Source organism: Rana temporaria, chromosome 8, assembly GCF_905171775.1.
Source record: "Rana temporaria chromosome 8, aRanTem1.1, whole genome shotgun sequence".
Lineage (NCBI taxonomy): Eukaryota > Metazoa > Chordata > Amphibia > Anura > Ranidae > Rana > Rana temporaria.
In genome coordinates this window covers 187,907,439-187,929,106 of record NC_053496.1, presented here as the reverse complement: position 1 = coordinate 187,929,106, position 21,668 = coordinate 187,907,439, and the positions used below count along the sequence as shown (strand labels likewise).

General features: G+C 48.4%; 1 pseudogene; it reads right to left on the bottom strand.

Moving 5' to 3' along the window:
• Positions 1-16,726, bottom strand: part of LOC120910659 — a 69,354-nt pseudogene extending 52,628 nt beyond the window's left edge.
• Positions 16,727-21,668: the final 4,942 nt, after the last annotated feature.

Here is a 21,668-nt window from a genome sequence, read left to right as displayed (position 1 = left end):
ACCCGACTACCTCAAATGTCCATCCGGCATCACACAGTGTAGATGGACCATCGTATTCCTCTTATCCTGAGGAACCTCAGACTGTGCGGGACGGTGCCGGACCATCGTATTCCTCTTATCCTGAGGAACCTCAGACTGTGCGGGACGGTGCCGGACCATCGTATTCCTCTTATCCTGAGGAACCTCAGACTGTGCGGGACGGTGCCGGACCATCGTATTCCTCTTATCCTGAGGAACCTCAGACTGTGCGGGACGGTGCCATCCTTCCAACACATAAGAGGTTTACCTGTCTGGAGTGCGGGAAGTGTTTCCGTTCTAAATACGATCTTAATGTGCATAAAAGATCTCACACGGGAGAGAAGCCGTATTCCTGTCCTGAGTGCGGGAAATGTTTTAGTTTTAAAATCAGTCTTGATCTTCATATAAGATCTCACACAGGAGAGAGGCCGTATTCTTGTCCTGAGTGTGGGAAATGTTTTTCACAGAAATCTCATCTTTTTAGACATCAGAGATCTCACACGGGGGAAAAACCATATTTTTGTTCTGAGTGCGGGAATTTTTTTTCAGTGAAATTCGCTCTCAACAGACATCAAATGTCTCACACAGGGGTGAAGCCGCATTCTTGTCCTGAGTGTGGGGAACATTTCACATCCAGACGCAGCCTTAATGAGCATAAAAGAACTCATACAGTGGAGAAGCCGTATTCCTGTCCTGAGTGCAGCAAATGTTTTTCAGATAAGTCCAATCTTCAAAGACATCAGAAATCGCACACGGATAAGAAGCCACTTTCCTGTAATGAGTGTGGGAAATGTTTTTCAAAGAAGTCTGATCTTTACAGACACCAGAGACTGCACATGGTGGTGAAGTCATTTTCCTGTCCTGAGTGAGGGAATTGTTCCTCACTGAAGTCCTGTCTTCCTGTACATCAGGGGTCCCACACAACCCTCGAGGTGTATTAGTGAGTGCGGGAAATGTCTTGTATATGAATGTTGCTGGACATGTGGGGAAGAAGCACACCCTGATATACACCTCAGATATACTCCATGGCTGATCTTCATCATGTAAGAAACACTTCATAAGGAGATCAGAGATCACCAAAGACATGGATGAAGTGTTGTACCGTGTTGGCCATTGATAGCCGGAGAAAAATAAAAATTGACTCATTCCCTCTCATTGGCTGAGTTTTTTGTTGTATGGAGACTTAGAGGTCTATTTTCTCAAGTCGTCTTCCAGGACGAAACACGTTGACCCACCACTTAAAAGGCGGTCCTCTAGGCCTTTTTAAAATAAAAATGGAGTCATTACCTCTCATTGGCTGAGTACATTTTGTGGTGTGGAGACTTAGAGGTCTATTATGAATAAGAAAACAAATAGTTGATGGAAGGTGGCACAGGTTTGCCCAGCCGTGATGAGTATTGTCCATATTTTATATAACTCAGTGATCTCCTATGATCATTGTCTCCATCTGTTGTCTATAATTCTGTATCACAATGTAGCGCCCCCTGGGTCTACTGAAGGTAAGGTGTCACCTCCAGAGGCAGGGGGCGAGCTAGCATGTACCCTAGGGATGAGTTCATGACTATAATGGGGAGTTTTGAGCAGAAATTGGGTGCCAGTCCCTTTTGATATTTTCAAAGCTTTAATGAAGAACTTGGAAGGAGGTAGTAGGAGAGAGGGATGGGGGTCTCGTATACCAGGAGCGGATCACTTACAGACTCCTTGGATCCAGAAAAACTACAGCTTCACAGTACCAGAACCTTTAAGCCGATCCAGCGATTCTGCAAACACGTTTTCAGATTGTAGAACGAGATTCAGCTTCACTGTGTCAGACCCGGCAGCACTGCAAGCACGTTTTATTTGTAGGTATGTCCTTCAAACAAGTCATCAAACCCTCCTGGAGAGACCAGCCTGCATCCTGGCTCTCTCCAGCAAGGGTCCTCCCCTGGATCCTCTTTATTTGGCTTGGCTTCTTCCCCACCAGGCAAGACAGCCTAAGGACCACCTCCCAGGATTAGTAGGCCCCGGACAGTCTTCTGGGCCTACTTGCAGAGCTCACTTCAGCAGCACATCCCCAGGTCAGGAGGGCCTGAGGCAAGAGAGTGACCACATGGCCCAGCCCCAATGTTTATCCTCTCCCATAATGCATCAGTGGCCAAGAACCTCCTACTGGGCTGGCTGGAAGAAAAATAAATATAACTCAACCTAGTTGCACTGGTCTGTGGTACCAGTGACCCCTACTGGTGACAGTGAGAAATGTACAACATAATTGAGCTTGGGGAAAGACCAGGTAAACTGTACAATCGGTCTGAGATGCCTACAGCCCAACCCGCAACTACATTTATATTATACCCCCAGTTTAGGACCAGGGGGCTACAACAATCTTTTTACAGATGGAAGTATTTCACATACACTTAGGGGTCTATTTTTTTATTAATTGTTGAAAGAATGTGACATGCAATCATGACACATTTTGGATCATCGGCTCCATCTAGTGGCAAAAATCTGGCACTGTGGTATTAATACCACAATATGGCCACTAGATGGAGCTGACAGTCATAGGAAATCACATAATATTGTCAGATTTTTCTAGGTGGTATCGCTGCCCTTTATAAATTTTTAACGTACCAGGCACGTGCTGGAGATGCTTACAGGCCCATGGCTCCCTCTCCGTGTCCTCCTTCTCCGATCCCCCTCCAGGTTCTTCCCCGCTCCCCCTCCGGGTCCTTCTCCGCCGATCCCGCTCTGTGTCCTCCGCATCCTTCGCTCCTTCTCTGACCCCCACTCTGTGTCATTCTCCGCTCCCCCTCCGTGTCCTTCTCCGCTCCCCCTCTGTGTCCTCCGCCGATCCCGTCCGTGTCCTTCTCCGCTCCCCCTCTGTGTCCTCCGCCGATCCCGTCCGTGTCCTTCTCCGCTCCCCCTCTGTATCTCTTTGCAGCCTGTGTCTCCCTCTGCAAGCCTGTGTGTCCCTCTGCAGCCTGTGTGTCCCTCTGCAGCCTGTGTGTCCCTCTGCAGCCTGAGTCTCCCTCTGCAAGCCTGTGTGTCCCTCTGCAGCCTGTGTGTCCCTCTGCAGCCTGTGTGTCCCTCTGCAAGCCTGTGTGTCCCTCTGCAGCCTGTGTCTCCCTCTGCAAGCCTGTGTGTCCCTCTGCAAACCTGTGTGTCCCTCTGCAGCCTGTGTCTCCCTCTGCAAGCATGTGTCTCCCTCTGCAAGCCTGTGTGTCCCTCTGCAAGCCTGTGTGTCCCTCTGCAGCCTGTGTCTCCCTCTGCAAGCCTGTGTGTCCCTCTGCAGCCTGTGTGTCCCTCTGCAGCCTGTGTGTCCCTCTGCAAGCCTGTATCTCCCTCTGCAAGCATGTGTGTCCCTCTGCAGCCTGTGTCTCCCTCTGCAGCCTGTGTCTCCCTCTGCAGCCTGTGTCTCCCTCTGCAAGCCTGTGTGTCCCTCTGCAGCCTGTGTGTCCCTCTGCAGCCTGTGTCTCCCTCTGCAAGCCTGTGTGTCCCTCTGCAGCCTGTGTCTCCCTCTGCAGCCTGTGTGCCCCTCTGCAAGCCTGTGTCTCCCTCTGCAGCCTGTGTGTCCCTCTGCAAGCCTGTGTCTCCCTCTGCAGCCTGTGTGTCCCTCTGCAGCCTATGTCTCCCTCTGCAAGCCTTTGTGTCCCTCTGCAGCCTGTGTGTCCCTCTGCAGCCTGTGTGTCCCTCTGCAAGCCTGTGTCTCCCTCTGCAGCCTGTGTGTCCCTCTGCAAGCCTGTGTGTCCCTCTGCAGCCTGTGTGTCCCTCTGCAGCCTGTGTCTCCCTTTGCAAGCCTGTGTGTCCCTCTGCAAGCCTGTGTGTCCCTCTGCAGCCTGTGTGTCCCTCTGCAAGCCTGTGTGTCCCTCTGCAGCCTGTGTCTCCCTCTGCAAGCATGTGTGTCCCTCTGCAGCCTGTGTGTCCGTCTGCAAGCCTGTGTGTCTCTCTGCAGCCTGTGTGTCCCTCTGCAGCCTGTGTGTCCCTCTGCAAGCCTGTGCGTCCCTCTGCAGCCTGTGTGTCCCTCTGCAGCCTGTGTCTCCCTTTGCAAGCCTGTGTGTCCCTCTGCAAGCCTGTGTGTCCCTCTGCAGCCTGTGTGTCCCTCTGCAAGCCTGTGTGTCCCTCTGCAGCCTGTGTGTCCCTCTGCAAGCCTGTGTGTCCCTCTGCAGCCTGTGTCTCCCTCTGCAAGCCTGTGTGTCCCTCTGCAGCCTGTGTGTCCCTCTGCAGCCTGTGTGTCCCTCTGCAAGGCTGTGTGTCCCTCTGCAAGCCTGTGTGTCCCTCTGCAGCCTGTGTGTCCCTCTGCAAGCCTGTGTGTCCCTCTGCAGCCTGTGTGTCCCTCTGCAGCCTGTGTGTCCCTCTGCAAGCCTGTATCTCCCTCTGCAAGCATGTGTGTCCCTCTGCAGCCTGTGTCTCCCTCTGCAGCCTGTGTCTCCCTCTGCAGCCTGTGTCTCCCTCTGCAAGCCTGTGTGTCCCTCTGCAGCCTGTGTGTCCCTCTGCAGCCTGTGTCTCCCTCTGCAAGCCTGTGTGTCCCTCTGCAGCCTGTGTGTCCCTCTGCAGCCTGTGTCTCCCTCTGCAAGCCTGTGTGTCCCTCTGCAAGCCTGTGTGTCCCTCTGCAGCCTGTGTGTCCCTCTGCAGCCTGTGTCTCCCTCTGCAAGCCTGTGTGTCCCTCTGCAGCCTGTGTGTCCCTCTGCAAGCCTGTGTGTCCCTCTGCAAGCCTGTGTCTCCCTCTGCAAGCCTGTGTGTCCCTCTGCAGCCTGTGTCTCCCTTTGCAAGCCTGTGTGTCCCTCTGCAGCATGTGTGTCCCTCTGCAGCCTGTGTGTCCCTCTGCAGCCTGTGTGTCCCTCTGCAAGCCTGTGTGTCCCTCTGCAGCCTGTGTCTCCCTCTGCAAGCCTGTGTGTCCCTCTGCAAGCCTGTGTCTCCCTCTGCAAGCCTGTGTGTCCCTCTGCAGCCTGGTGCCCATTTGCAGATTCACCATCTCGTCATACAGCCAGCATCTGTTCAGTTGGCATCGGCAGCCACATACACAGTCCCGCCTCCGCCATCAGCATTGGACCAGCTCCTGTGAGTGACAGAACACTGGTCCAATGCCGGTGGTGGAGGCAGGACTGTGTGTGTGACGTCAGATCCGAGTAAACGGAAGATGGCGGCTCGGTGAATTCTGGCGGCACTCGTAACCCTCCGAGACCGAGGTGCACAACACGCACTCGTGATTTTCAGGGGGAAAAAGCGTGTGTTATATGCCGATAAATACAGTAATAATAAAAACACTGAAGCCCCGTACACACGGCCAAGAATCCTGTCAGGAAATAAACGTTGGTTTTCCTGACGGGATTCCTGTCAAGCTTGCCGTGCATACAAACGGCCATTGAAAAGAACCGCCGTTCTTTTGAATGGAAAGAACGCAGTGACGTCATCGACTACGGCGAGCCGGCGCTCGTCACATTCAATGCCGTTGCCGCCGTCTTGCTACACCCTACACTGCCCTTATATGCTACCGCTCATGCGTCAAAGTCTCATCGAGCATGCGCGGGTTTACCTGAGAACAGGTAAGCATACTGACGTACGGTTTTCTCTGCCGAGAATCCCGACGAGAAAATAGAGAGCTGGTTCTCTATTTTTCTCATCGGGATTCCCGGCAGTGGGGTAGATTCAGGTACAGCTGCGCGCTCCTTACGGAGGCGCAGTGTACCCTTTTTACCCTGCGCCTACGCAAATTATTTGCGCTACGCTTCATTCATGAAGCAGTAGCCACGTAATTTGCGTGGGCGCTCCTCAAAAATGCCCTGCGTAAGGGCGCCTAATGTAAATGATCCCGTAGGGGGCGGGAATCATTTAAATTAGGCGCGTTTCCACGCCGAGCGTACAGCGCATGCTCCGTCGGGAAACTTTCCCGATGCGCATTGCGGTAAATGACGTCGCAAGGACGTCATTTGCTTCAAAGTGAACGTGAATGGCGTCCAGCGCCATTCACGATTCACTTACGCAAACTACGTAAAATTTAAACCTCGCGATGCGGGAACGACGGGTATCCTTAGCATTGGCTGCGCCTGCTAATAGCAGGAGCAGCCTTACGCTAAACACGACGTACGCAAACGACGTAAACTGCGTACGCAGGGCGCGCGTACGGTAGTGAATCGGCGTTAGTATGCAATTTGCATACTCTACGCTGACCACTACAGGAACGCCACCTAGCGGCCTGCGTAAGAATGCAGCCTAAGATATGAGGGCATAAGAGCCTTATGCCAGTCATATCTTAGGCTGCAGTCGGCGTATCGAGCTTCCTGAATCAGGAGAAGTCATTACGCCGGCGCAAGTAAGCAATTGCGCTGCGTAACTATGGTTACGCAGGCGCAATTGCTCTTTGAATCTACCCCAGTGTTCTCGACGAGAAAGCATAAACACGCATGGCAAAAAGCTTTCCCAGCAGCTTTCTTGCCGAGAAAACCGGTCTTGTGTACGAGGCTTGACACTTACGCCGACGTATCTCGAGATACGCCGCGTAAGTGTAAATGTGCGCCGTCGTATGTGTGCGCAGTGCCTACAGAACTAGATACGCCTGAAAATAGGCTTCTTCCGACCGACGTAACTTTCCTACGCCGTCGTATCTTGGGTGCATATTTAGGGGCGTTCCCATTGATTTACGCGTCGAATATGCAAATGACTGAGATACGCCGATTCACGAACGTACTTGCGCCCGTCGCAGTAATATACACGGTTTACGTAAGGCGTACGTCCGGCGTAAAGCTATTCCACATATAGGAGGCGCAACCCATGCAACGGTATGGACCACGGAACAGCCGGCGTATTTTACGTAGTTTACGTAGTACTACGTGAATAGGGCTGGGCGTAGGTTACGTTCAGTGATTCGACGTATCTTAGGCGTTCTTTCCGATGTGATTCTGAGCATGCGCACTGGGAAGCGTCCATGCCGTTCGTTCAGCCCATAATTTGCATGGGGTCACGGTTCATTTAAATGGATCACGCCCACTTCCTCCTACTTTGAATTAGGCCGGCTTACGCCTACAAATTTATGTTACACTGGCGCAACGTTGGGAGCATTTCCTTTGAAAATACTGTGCTCGCCGCTCTGCGCAGAGTCGGCGTAGCGTATATTCGATACGCTACGCCGGCATAAAGATGCGCCCAGGTATGTGAATCTGGGCCGTTCTCTTTTTTCTCGTCGAGATCCACGACAGTTTTCTCGATGAAAAACACACACATGACTGTTTTTCTCGACAAAAAAGCTCTGAGGCCCCATACACACGTCCGAGGAACTCGACGGGCAAAACTCATCGTTTTGCTCGTCGAGTTCTGTGTAAAGCCGCCGAGGATCTCGGCGAGCCAACTTTCCTCATTGAACAACGAGGAAATAGAGAACATGTACTCTATTTGGCTCGACGAGGAACTCGTCGGCTTCCTCGGCCGAAAGTGTACACACGGCCAGGTTTCTCGGCAGAATTCAGCTCCGATCGAGTTTCTGGCTGAATTCTGCCGAGAAACTCGGTCGTGTGTACGGGGCCTGACACCAAGTTTCTTGATGGTTTTTGAACATGAATTCCTCAGATTAAACCGGGCCACAAACAGTTTGATAGTAAAAAAGAATTCAACATTTATTGCACATTGATAATATAAAACATGAACAAGGGGATATACGCAACAAACACAAATATTGGGAACAGAAATCAAAACCAGCTGCAAGGAAAAGCCTAGAACGTCCCAACGCGTTTCGAAAAACAAAATGCGGATCTTCTTCAGAGACAGAAGACTTGCAGGTTCCAGATCTGTGGCTTATATCTATGATAACAGAATGTATAACATCAGGGGTATGCAGAGATACATAATATGCATAAAAACATATACATTCTAAAATTGGAACAGTAAAATGTACAGAGCTGAGCGTACTGACCCCAAATGTTGATGCTCCGCCCATAAAGACGAAAGAACATAACTCAAAAAGAAATGTGCTGAAAATCTGGGGCGAGAAGTCTCTTTCTCTGCTGTCACTGTATTTTTTGGTGGCAGGCAACAGTGGGAAGCTTCAGCTGGTGGCAGGATAGTGCCAATCCGCATCTTGTGGCAGGCAACGTGGCAAGTGACAATCCGTATCAGGTGGTAGGCGACCTGGCAAGTTACAATCCACATCTGGTGGAAGGCGACGTGGCAAGTTACAATCCACATCTGGTGGTAGGCGACGTGGCAAGTTACAATCCACATCTGGTGGTAGGCAACGTGGCAAGTTACAATCCACATCTGGTGGAAGGCGACGTGGCAAGTTACAATCCACATCTGGTGGTAGGCGACGTGGCAAGTTACAATCCACATCTGGTGGTAGGCGACGTGGCAAGTTACAATCCACATCTGGTGGAAGGCGACATGGCAAGTTACAATCCACATTTGGTGGAAGGCGACGTGGCAAGTGACAATCCACATCTGGTGGAAGGCGACGTGGCAAGTGACAATCCACATCTGGTGGAAGGCGACGTGGCAAGTGACAATCTGTATCAGGTGGTAGGCGACGTGCCAAGTTACAATCCGTATCAGGTGGAAGGCGACGTGACAAGTGGCAGGTGATGAGCTGGATCCGAAGGCAGGTGACGTGACAAGCTTTCTCATGTGGCAAGGGACAAGCTCAATCTGGAGGCAGGCTATGTGGCAAGGGACAAGCTTAATCTAGTGGCAGGCAATGTGGCAAGGGCCAAGCTCCATCTGGTGGCACAAAAGCGCAGTGCCCCCGGCATCATTTTCTTCCAGGCCGCCAGTCCCTGGTGGTTGTAAATGTTTTTTTTTTCAGTCTGGGCTCTTTTTGTGTGGCCTTGCCCCTGTGTGGGTGACTTTGCACTCACTATGTTCTGTGTAATTGAATTAAAACTCAATAAAAAAAGATAAAAAAAAAAAAGAAATACTCTATAGTAACATACTATATAAATATAATTGTTTTACAATTTACATTTTTACTTTTACAAAAACATTTTTTTTTTTTAATGGTTTCTTCTTTTTTGGGGGGGGGGGGGGAGTGGACAGTGTCAGTGTTTTTTATTACATTTTTTTATTATTTTTACCTTTAAATATTTATTAAAAATGTTCCTTTTTTTAATCAACACTGTTGGGGGGAGGGGAGCTTTGGTGAGATATCAGGGGTCTAAACATATCCATGACATCTCCTCTTTGAGACAGGGAAAGGGACTAAGGACACAGATTCCCCAGTCTCTTTCTCTGCAGCCTCAGCTGCACTTAAGGTGAATGGAGAGGAGACAGAGGCTCCTCTCTCCATTTATAAACTGAAGCATGGTAAACACAGTTCACAATGCTCGGTTATGATTGGACAGTCAGTGATCACTAACGCTGTGCATTCAGAAAAGGAAGAAGCCGGTAAATGACAGATTTACCGGCTCCTTCCTCCATCCTAACAGATCTAGGGTGGGGAGGACCGGAGGAGGACAGAGGTGGCGAAAGGGGAGCACAGGAGGACACGGAAGGGGAGCGGAGGAGGACACGAAGGGGGAGCAGAGAAAGGCCACAGAGGGGAGGCAGACAAGAAGCAAAGGAGGGAGCGGAGGAGGACATGAAGGGGGACCAGAGGAGGACATGAAGGGGGAGCAGAGGAGGACACGAAGGGGGAGCAGAGGAGGACACGAAGGGGGAGCAGAGGAGGACACGAAGGGGGAGCAGAGGAGAACACGAAGGGGGAGCAGAGAAAGGTCAAGGAGGGGAGGCAGAGAAGAAGCAGAGGAGGACATGAAGAGGGAGCAGAGAAGGACACAGGGGGGCCAGAGAAGGAGCAGGGGAGGACATAGAGGGGGAGCGGAGGAGGACATGGAGGGGAGCAGAGGAGGATATGAAGGGGGGGCAGCAGAGGATACGAAGGGGGGGCAGAGGAGGACATGAAGGGGGAGCAGAGAAGGACACAGGGGGGCCACAGAAGCAGCAGAGGAGGACATGGGGGGGAGCAGAGGAGGACACGGAGTGGGAGCAGAGGAGGACACGAAAGGGGAGCAAAGAAGGACACGGGGGGCCGGAAGAGGACATGGAGGGAAGCAGAGGAGGACACGGAGTGGGAGCAGAGGAGGACATGGAGGGGGAGCAGAGGACACAGAGGGGGAGCGGAGAAAGAGCAGAGAAGGACCAAGAGAAGGACACAGAGGGGAAGCAGAGAGGAACACGGAGGGGGGGTCGGAGGAGAACACGGAGGGGGAGCGGAGAATGACCCAGAGGGGGGACAGAGAAGGACCGGAGGGGGAGCGAAGAAGGACACAGATGGAAATCGGAGAAGGACATGGAGGGAGAACAGAGAAGGACCGGAGGGGGAGCGAAGAAGCACACGGAGGGGGAGGGGAGGATAGAGTGGGAGCAGAGAAGGAGAGGAGGAGGACACAGATGGGGAGCAGAGGAGGACACAGAGGGGAATCAGAGAAGAAGGACACGGAGGGGGAGCGACGGAGGACACAGAGTGGGAGAAGAGGAGGACACAGATGGGGGGTGGAGGAGGACACGGAGGGGGAGCAGAGGAGGACATGAAGGGGGGGCAGAGAACAAGCAGAGGAGGACACGAAGGGGGAGCAGAGAAGGACACAGGGGGGCTGGAGGAGGACATAGAGGGGAAGCGGAGGAGGACATGGAGGGAAGCAGACGAGGACACGGAGGGGGAGCGGAGAAGGACCCAGAGGGGAATCGGAAAAGAAGGACACGGAGGGGGAGCAACGGAGGACACGGAGGGGGAGTGGAGGAGGACACGGAGGGGGAGCGGAGGAGGGTGCTACATTGTGATGCAGAATTATGGACACTAGATGGAGACAATGATCATAGGAAATCACTTAGTTATATAGAATATGGACAATATTTGTCACGGTTGGGCAAACCTGTGCCACATTCCATCAACTATTTGTTTTCTTATTCATAATAGACCTCGATGTCTCCATCCCTAGATGACCACTTTTTAAGTGGCGGGGTTAACGTGTTTCGTCTTGGATGACGACTTGAGAAAACAGACCTCTTGCAAGACAATAATAGACCTCCAAGTCTCCACACCACATAATGTACTCAGCCAATGAGAGGGAATGACTCCATTTTTATTTTTCTCCTGCTATCAATGGCCAACACGGCACAACACTTCATCCATGTCTTTGGTGATCTCTGATCTCCTTATGAAGTGTTTCTTACATGATGAAGATCAGCCATGGAGTATATCTGAGGTGTATATCAGGGTGTGCTTCTTCCCCACATGTCCAGCAACATTCATATACAAGACATTTCCCGCACTCACTAATACACCTCGAGGGTTGTGTGGGACCCCTGATGTACAGGAAGACAGGACTTCAGTGAGGAACAATTCCCTCAGAACAGGAACGTTTCTTCGTGCGAGATCTCTGATGTCTGTAAAAATTGGGCTTATTTGAAAAACTTTTCCCGCATGCAGAACAGGAATACGGCCTCTCACCTGTGTGCAATATCTGATGATTTTTAAGAGAGGACTTGTGTGAAAAACATTTCCCGCACTCAGGACAGGAATACGGCTTTTCACCTGTGTGAGACCTCTGGTGAATATTGAGACCGGATTTCTTTAAAAAACATTTCCCGCACTCAAAACATAAATATGGTTTTTCCCCTGTGTGAGTCATTTGATGTGTGAGGAATGTTGACTTGTCTGAAAAAAAATTCCCACACTCAGCACAGGAATATGGCTTCTCAGCCGTGTGAGACCTCTGATGTATGAGAAGATGGGACTGCTGCGTAAATTTTTCCCCACACTCAGAACAGAAATATGGCTTTTCCCCCGTGTGAGACCTCTGATGTATGACAAGTACTGATTTTTCTACAAAACATTTTCCACACTCGGGACAGGAATGCAGCTTCTCCCCCGTGTGAGACATTTGGTGTTTGTTGAGATCTGATTTCCTTGAAAAACTTTTCCCACACTCAGGACAGGGATACGGCTTCTCCCCCGTGTGAGACATTTTGTGTCTTTTGAGATCGGACTTCTGTGAAAAGCATTTTCCGCACTCAGAACAGACATGTGGTTTTTCCCCCGTGTGAGTTCTCTGATGTGTGTAAAGATGTGGCTTCTGTGAAAAACATTTCCCGCACTCAGGACATGAACACACCTTCTCGCCTGTGTGAGACCTTTTATGCACATTAAGTTTGTAATTAGTATGGAAACACTTCCCGCACTCAGTACAGAAAAGCCTCTTATTTGTTGGAAGGACGGCACCGTCCCGCACAGTCTGAGGTTCCTCAGGATAAGAGGAATACGATGGTCCGGCATCGTCCCGCACAGTCTGAGGTTCCCCGGGATAAGAGGAATACGATGTTCCGGCACCGTCCCGTACAGTCTGAGGTTCCTCAGGATAAGAGGAATATGATGGTCCGGCACCATCCCGCACAGTCTGAGGTTCCTCAGGATAAGAGGAATACGATGGTCCGGCACCGTCCCGCACAGTCTGAGGTTCCTCAGGATAAGAGGAATACGATGGTCCGGCACCGTCCCGCACAGTCTGAGGTTCCTCGGGATAAGAGGAATACGATGGCTCGGCACCGTCCCGCACAGTCTGAGGTACCTCGGGATAAGAGGAATACGATGGTCCGGCACCGTCCCGCACAGTCTGAGGTTCCTCAGGATAAGAGGAATACAATGGTCCGGCACCGTCCCGCACAGTCTGAGGTTCCTCAGGATAAGAGGAATACGATGGTCCGGCACCGTCCCGCACAGTCTGAGGTTCCTCAGGATAAGAGGAATACGATGGTCCATTTACACTGTGTGGTGCCGGATGGACATTTGAGGTAGTCGGGTTTTCTCCTGGACTATACTGTGTGATGTCCTCATCTTCTACTTTACAGTCTGGAGACAAAGTGAGACAATCCTCTGAGGTTTTCCTCATCTCCCGTCCATCTACTAAAATAGAAATACAAAGATTATTACTAGACATGAGCTGATTGGTTTCCCTAAACCAGGACTCCGCCCATATCGGGCAGCTTTGTCTCTGAGGATCTTACAATTCCCCCCTCAAGGTAACTAGTAAATGGGTCCTCTGATCTCCTACCAGATCATTTCTTTATTCATGGACCTTAGTCAGAGAGTGAGTGTGACAGACCAAACCAGGACAGGGGCTTTTGGAGGGGACTGAAGGGTGGCCTGTGGCCTACAGACTATGGGCCCTGGCTTTGTGAGAGAGCAGATCATTCTATAACGATGGTCAACAACGTGATGAATGAGGAGAGCGAGTCTTGGATTAATTCTCTGAATAAAGATAAATAAAGTTTCTCTTCTGGAGTGGATGGAACGGTGTACTATTAATCTTGCACAGGTTAATGGTCAGAGGAAACATGGCGGCCCTTCTGCAGACTTGAGTTGGAGAAGCTTCACTTGGGACGGAAATATTTATCAATAATATCCCCCAAGAAATCTATAAAGATAAATAAATGTATCAGACAGCTGGAACATTGTTTGTCTTCCGATGGCTTGTCTAGTGGACAGATTACACAAGTTTGTGTCTCTCCCATTGTTTTTGCCTCCTGGTTGTGAATTCCCATTGGCAATTGAGTCACCTATTGTTTCTGTCGGTCTGATCATCGCTTGGAGATGAGATCAATATTGTGACCACTTTACCTTGTTATGTGACCATTGTGAGATGTTATGTGTTTATGCGTATAATATTGAGTAATATACTTTGTGTCCAGGGTTGTGGGCTGGGTCCCAGACGGTCTGGTTTAGGTGGCTAATTGTTACTTAGATCACTGTCAGCTATTAGTTGTGAGGGGTGGATTGGCATACTGTTTATATTGGTTGTTCCTTTAGCTATGTTAAAGGGGTTGTAAGGGTTCAACCCTGCAAACCCTATGGTGAAAATCAACATTTTGCTGCCAGCTGAACCCCAGAATCTCCATAAATCCAGTCTAGAGACATAAATTGTGTCTGCAGCACAGAGAAGGAAGATTATCCGAGAGAAATACAGGAATACAGGACGGGGAACACAGCTCAGGAAAGTGACCAGGGGATTACAGGCTGATATCACCCAGTCCCCGCCCTACTCTGGACCAATCAGTGAGCAGTATGGGTGGAGGAATGGATTTAGTGTTAATGACCCACCTGTGCTGATCTCTGTAGGAGTGTCCTCCTCTATAAATGTCCCCGTTATTCCATCCTCCTCCATAGACTGCTGATCATCCCTCACATACGTCTCTTCTTCTTCTTCTTCTGATTTCACCTCAACTTTTATATCTATCAGATCTTCACTCTAAACCAAGAGAAGGAGAGAAAATAACATATATAAAATATAATCTACAATGATGTGAGATTACATTAAAAAAATATTGAAACCACCTCCACAGGTCCATATTCTAGATGCTCCATGCCACCAACCTTGTAACAGTGGGAGATGGTGTGACCTTCCTGTGTGGAATCCCGGGAATAGAGAGGACGGGGACATCTCTCTGGGGGGTTCCTGGTATTAGGTGGCCCCATCATATACTTGTGTCCTTCTGAAAACTCCTCCATCACTCCATACTCCTCATCCTTTTCTTTATACTCTTCTTTAACATCAATATTATCATCTCCGAGGTTTCCACTCTGAAAATTAAATAAAACGTTCATTGTAACAAACATATTTGTATATGAATCATAGCCACCAATAATTGTTCCTCATCTACCTGATGATGGTGGGGGATGGTGTGACCTTCCTGTGTGGAATCCCGGGAATACAGAGGACGGGGACATCTCTCTGGTGGGTTCCCATTACTGGATCCATCTGTAGGAAACACACACACTGACTGAATACATTGTTTCTATGTGTTTATCAGATGATGGGGGATCTAGGTGGAGCCTCCGTACTGCTCTCTCCTTTACAATAAAGTCTCCTCTTACCCGGTGATGTGAGGGGCGGCTGATTGTCCATCATGACGTCCTTGTAGAGATCCTTGTGTCCTTCTAAATACTCCCACTCCTCCATGGAGAAATAGACAGTGACATCCTGACACCTTATAGGAACCTGACACACACAATGATACAGTCACCATCCAGACACACCCCTTGTCTGTTACTGGATAATGTCCCAGAATCCTCCTCACCTCTCCTGTCAGCAGCTCCATCATCTTCTTGGTGACTTCTAGAATCTTCTCCATGTTGTGTCTCTCAGGTTTTAGGGAGTCACATGGAGGCACTGTGATGGTCATATGATCACCTGACTTCACAAGAGGAAATCTCTGTATTGGAAAACCAATAGGAATATCATGTTAGAATCCCAGAATCCTCCTCACCTCTCCAGTCAGGTCTGTGTATTATTAATAGAGATAAGAGTGATGTCATGTGACCTCCCAGAATCCTCCTCACCTCTCCGGTCAGGTCTGTGTTTTATTAATAGAGATAAGAGTGATGTCATGTGACCTCCCAGAATCCTCCTCACCTCTCCGGTCAGGTCTGTGTATTATTAATAGAGATAAGAGTGATGTCATGTGACCTCCCAGAATCCTCCTCACCTCTCCGGTCAGGTCTGTGTATTATTAATAGAGATAAGAGTGATGTCATGTGACCTCCCAGAATCCTCCTCACCTCTCCGGTCAGGTCTGTGTATTATTAATAGAGATAAGAGTGATGTCATGTGACCTCCCAGAATCCCCCTCACCTCTCCGGTCAGGTCTGTGTATTATTAATAGAGATAAGAGTGATGTCATGTGACCTCCCAGAATCCTCCTCACCTCTCCGGTCAGGTCTGTGTATTATTAATAGAGATAAGAGTGATGTCATGTGACCTCCCAGAATCCTCCTCACCTCTCCGGTCAGGTCTGGGTTTTATTAATAGAGATAAGAGTGATGTCATGTGACCTCCCAGAATCCTCCTCACCTCTCCGGTCAGCAGGTAGATGATCTCCAGGGTGAGGTTTAGTATATTCTCAGTCATGTGACTCCGGTCCTCCTCCATCCTCATTGGTGACGTCATTTGATCTATACAGGTCTCCTTGTAGACGGATAACTTTGGGAAATTAAAGTAAGAATTATTTTAATGGTATTGGTCACACAATAATAGGATGTGTGTGTGTGGGGGTGGGGGGGGGGTAATAGGAGGGTTCCTGTAGATTTAATAACTACTGCATCAATGGGAACACATTTCATTTGGACCGTCCTGTGTTTGTTACATCTTGGAGGACCCTCTTGGCCAGCCTGATCAGAAATTCCCTTTCCTCTGTTGGGCTTGTTTGGTTTCTGAACTGGATTTGATTAGTATTAGATCTGAAGACAAGAAATGATAAATACGATCCTTCCTGTGACTTGTTTGCTCTGAGACAGTGCACATTTTGTAAACCCCCCCTCGAAATAAAACCACCACCCCTTATTATCGCATAATTCGTTAGTAAAAATTGATGGAACAGCGACACATCTCAAAAATGAAGAGAATGCTCCGACCCCGTAAGTATGGAAATTGCATCATCTGCTGGAGATAAAAGACGTCACAGTGACTATGGAGGAAGTGGACGGACATGACGGGGGGGGGGGGGGGGTTACTGGATGTAAATAGAAAATAATATCTTATTACCGTCTCTGCTGCCTCTTCCAGCGACGTCGCCCGTCTACTTCTTTCCGACTCAACTCTCACCCGGAACTTCCTGTCTGTGCTTGACATCACTTCCTGTCTGTACCTGACATCACTTCCTGTCGGTACCGAGGTCTGGCTGCGGAGTGCTGTGGCCGGTGTTCAGCTATGGCAACCCATCAGAAATGGTAATACAAGTGACGTTCTGTCGCCGCCATCTTGCTACACCCGGCACTCCTCCATAGTAAGGATAGACTAAGAAAGGTGAAAGTGGACACCTACTAGAGTTTTGCATTTTACACTTATTTTTAACAGTAAAGTGTGTTTATATAGTGAAATACAGGACTTAGAACTCCTTATGAATGTTTAGATGTTGAATTTTTAAAGCAGCAAACTTTTGCCAGATCAGCAAACTTATGAGATGAGCAGGTTTGCCGCTGCTTTTAAAATTCTACATCTAAGGAGTCAGACGGAGTTCTAAGTACTGTATTTCACTATATAAACGCACTGGAGTGGGTTTAAACAAGATGTCCGCTTCCCCCTAAGTTCTTGGTGTATCCTTACTATGGAGGAGTGTGGGGTGTAGCAAGATGGCGGTGACGAAACGTCACTTCTGTCGCCTAATCTGACGGAACACCTGCACGCTACTTTTGTATTTTTATTTTGTTGAACTTTATTGTAACAAACAATAAATGGCTGCAGCTCCACTTCCACTGTTGGCAGGAAACATGTGGCCTCTGCTCCACTTTTTGTTTAATGAACTTTATTGTAACAAACCTTCACTAGACATTAGAAACATCACGTGAAAGTGGACGAGAGAATTTAAAAGAGGGGCAAAATGGGTCAAAAATGTTTTGGTAAATGTAATTATATCTGAAACATGTCACCACGTGTTGTTTCTAATATCTATTGAATGTTTGTTATAATAAAGTTCAATAAAAAGAAGTGAAGTGGAAGTCACATGTTTCCGGTCGACAGTGGAGCGTCAGCTACAGCCATTCATTGTTTGTTTCAATAAAGTTCAATTTAAAAAAAAAAGTGGAGTGGAGGCCACAGAGAGAGAGAGAGAGACTTGTAAAGCGCAACACATGCGAACTGAATCGCCTCTGGGCGCTGTATCCATTTCATGGGTAAGGAACCCCTTGACCTCAGAAGAGATGGGTTTTAATCTTTCTCCTGAAGGCTAAGTGGTCCGACTCCAGTCGGATGGTGGTTGGTAGAGCATTCCACAGGCGAGGTCCCTGGACTTCAAATCTTCGATCTCCTTCGGACTTGTATCTGGCCTTTGGTATCTGGATGAGGTTTTGATTGGTGGATCGCAGAATGCGATTGGGGTTATGGGCTTTTATTTTTTCGCATAGATATTGGGGGGCGTTGCCTTGAATACACTTATGTATTAGGCAGAGTGCCTTAAAAGTGATTCTGTCTTTTACTGGCAACCAATGAAGGGATCTCAGTGAAGGTGAGATTGATTCCCATGTTTTTTTCCCAGTCACTAGTCGAGCGGCCGTATTTTGAACGACTTGCAGACGAGTGATTTGGTATTTGGGGAGTCCTAGATAGAGGGCATTTGCGTAGTCGAGTCTGGAATTGATGATTGTTCCCACCACGACTGCAATGTCCTCTTTCGGGATAAAGGGCGTGAGTCTGCGTAGTAGGCGCAGCAGATGGTGGGATCCGCTGACCACTGACCCTATTTGTGCATCCATTGTCATGTAGGTATCGAAAATGACTCCGAGACTTTTGACTTTGGTGCTAGGGGTGATAGTTCTACCCAGAATGGGAGGGGGAGTCCATGTTGACGCGGGGTGATTTTTCCGGTTAGCGTGAAACAGGAGAAGTTCTGTTTTCGAACCATTGAGTTTAAGATAACTGTTTGTCTATTAGAGAGAGGCACTTCTCTAGTCCAAGAGAATGATCCTTTTTGTTGCAGATGCGGAAATACAGTTGTGTGTCGTCTGCATGGGAGTGGTAAAGTAACTTCTGGTTACTGATGATTTCAAAGAGAGGACGAAGATATATATTAAACAATACGGGCGATAATGTTTCCTGTCGACAGTGGAGCTCCAGCTATGGCCATTCATTGTTTGTTACAATAAAGTTCGATAAGAGCCCATTCACACAGGGGCAACACGACTTCCAGCACGACTTTGGGAGGCAACTTGAACACGACTTGAGTATGAATCACAGCGCGACATGAGGCAACTTACAAGGCAACTTTAAGTTGCCTCCAGGACAGGAGGCTTTCCAGTGGCCAATCAAACAAGAATCAGCTCTGTGGGAGGGAGGGGTTTGCCTGAGAAATGTATGTTCTCTTCCTGTATTGTTGCTTCTGTTATGACAGTGATCTGACTTCTGAGGCGACTTCCATTGAAGTAGTAGAGGAACCTTTTCTGAAGTCGGAGCAACTGCAGTAGTGTGCATTAAGACGGCTCCATTCACTTACATTCATTTTCTCATGCAGCGCGACTTGAAGTTGGAGCCAAAGTCGTCCCTGTGTGAATGGGCTATAAAAGTGGAGTGGAGGGCACATGCTTCATGTCAAACGTGGAGCTCCACTCCACAGCCAGACCTATCTCTTCTTGACTTCCTGTCTCTATGGTAGAATTGAGATCACCACCTTGTGGATGTCAGAGGAACTGCACCCCCAAAACACGTCTCGTAGTGTGAACACGGCCTTGTGCTGTGTGTGTATGTACTGTATATCCTTATAGATGGGTCATCTCCACTCCCACCAAGGGGGATAGAAATATAGTACTGCCTAGCCCAGTCTTTCTCAGATTTCTGAGGGTTCCTTGAGCAATGAACAATTTCTGACTACTCATATATGGGGTCCTTCTCCTATTGGTCACCAATAAGGGACCAATAAATGGACCAGTTGGAATGAGTTCTGGGTTTGGACTGAGCCCACATGTTGGTACAGAATTTGGCCTCTTTGCATACCTCCCAACTTTTCAAAAGTCAACTGCGGGACATTCATGTGACATTTTCCCCTGACATCATCAAGTTGTTGCGCAGGGAGGGGGATTTCTGCTACCGCGGGATGACAAAAATTTCACCTGACATCTAAGCTAAGTTGTTGAGTGGGGGGTGCTGCAGCGGGACGTCGAAGTAGGTGGGTACTTGTTTGAAAACTAACACTGCACATCACCCTGTGAACACACCATCACCACCGAGAAACATGGTGGTGGCAGCATCACCTGTTAGAGTCTGCAAAAGACTTGAGACTGGGGCGGAGGTTCACCTTCCAGCTGGACAATGACCCTAAAGTACCCTAAAGTACAGCCAGAGCTACAATGGAATGGTTTAGATCAAACCACATTCATGTGTTAGAATGGCCCAGTCACGGTCCAGACCTAAATCCCATTGAGAATCTGTGGCAAGACTTGAAAATTGCTGATCACAGACGCTCTCCATCCAATCTGACAGAGCTTGAGATATTTTACAAAGAAGAATGGCCAGAAAATGAAATGTCCCTCATAGAAAGGCCCAGCACCCCAATAGTAGAGGAAGAGGTGGTCTGGTGACATGGAGAAGAAGACTCCGGTCAGTCTCTGGATCTCCATCATTGGAAACATGGTGAGACAACAAATACAGCGGGATGGTGGAGGAGATGTTGGTGTGGAAATGGACAGAACACGGGATGATGACACTGAAAGAACAATACGGCTTCATCCTTTTTTTTTTATACAATCTTTATTGAAGGTTTTTTGATGCAGTACAATGACAAAAGAAATTAGTGTAGGAGTTCCATCAAGATATGTGTATATATATATATATATATATATATATATATATATATATATATATATATATATATATTATATGATGAGATGCACACAAAAAGAAAAGGGAACGACCTATAATCATCTTATGTTCCTCGATGTCTACTAAACTCGAAAGGTATAGGAGGATGATCTCATTAATTTGTAGCAAACCAAGCCTGACGAAGGAAACTACGGGGTCCAGTTATAGATTTTTTTTTTAGAAGGAATGTGACAAATTCCAGGCCATATTTAAATAAATAATTTCCTTTGACTGTCAGCTCCATCTAGTGGCCAAAATGTGGTATTCATTTTTGCCACTACCCGTGTTTCCCCCAAAAATAAGACTGGATCTTATATTTATTTTGGCAAAAAAAAAAAAAACACACTAGGGCTTAATTTTCAGGGCATGTCTTATTTATTTGCTGACATCAGCCCTGGAGAGGGAGGGGGCCATTGACGTCAGCCGGGAGGAGAAGATCTCCGGCGGGTTACGCGAGCGCCCAGCGGCGTTGTAAATAAGGTATTTTCCACAAAAGAAAATTATACCCTGTACACACAAACAGATTTTCCGTCGGAAAACAAATCGGATGTTTTTTCCGACGGAATTCCGCTCACTCAGTATCGGAAATTTGCTTCTCCCTTGTGTGCAATTTCTGATGTCTTTGAAGATGGGACTTATCTGAATAACATTTCCCGCACTCAAGACAGAAATACGGCTTCTCCCCCGTGTGAGATCTCAGATGTCTACCAAGGCTGGACTGCTGTGAAAAACATTTCCCGCACTCAGGACAGGGATACGGCTTCTCCCCCGTGTGAGATCTCTGATGTTTGATAAGTTCTGCTTTTTTGAAAAAGCATTTTCCACACTCAGCACAGGAATGAGGCTTCTCCCCCGTGTGATACCTCTGATGTTGGGTAAGATCTGATCTCTCTACAAAACCTTTTCCACACTCAGGACAGCAATACGGATTCTCCCCCGTGTGAGATCTCAGATGTCTGAAAAGGCTGGACTTCTGTGAAAAACCTTTCCCGCACTCAGAACAGGAATACAGATTCTTCCCTGTGTGCAATTTCTGATGTCTGCAAAGATGTGACTTAACTGAAAAACTTTTCCCGCACTCAGGGCAGGAATACGGCTTCTCACCTGTGTGAGTTCTTTTATGCTCTCTAACATTGCGTCTCGCTTTGAAATGTTTCCCGCACTCAGGACAGGAATACGGCTTTTCCCCTGTGTGAGACCTTTGATGTGTTTTAAGGTCACCCCTCTTAAAAAAACATTTCCCGCACTCAGAACATAAAAACGGCCTTTCCCCTGTGTGAGTTTGCAGATGTCGGGAAAGATGGGACTTTACTATAAAACATTTCCCACATTCGGTACAAGAATATGGTTTCT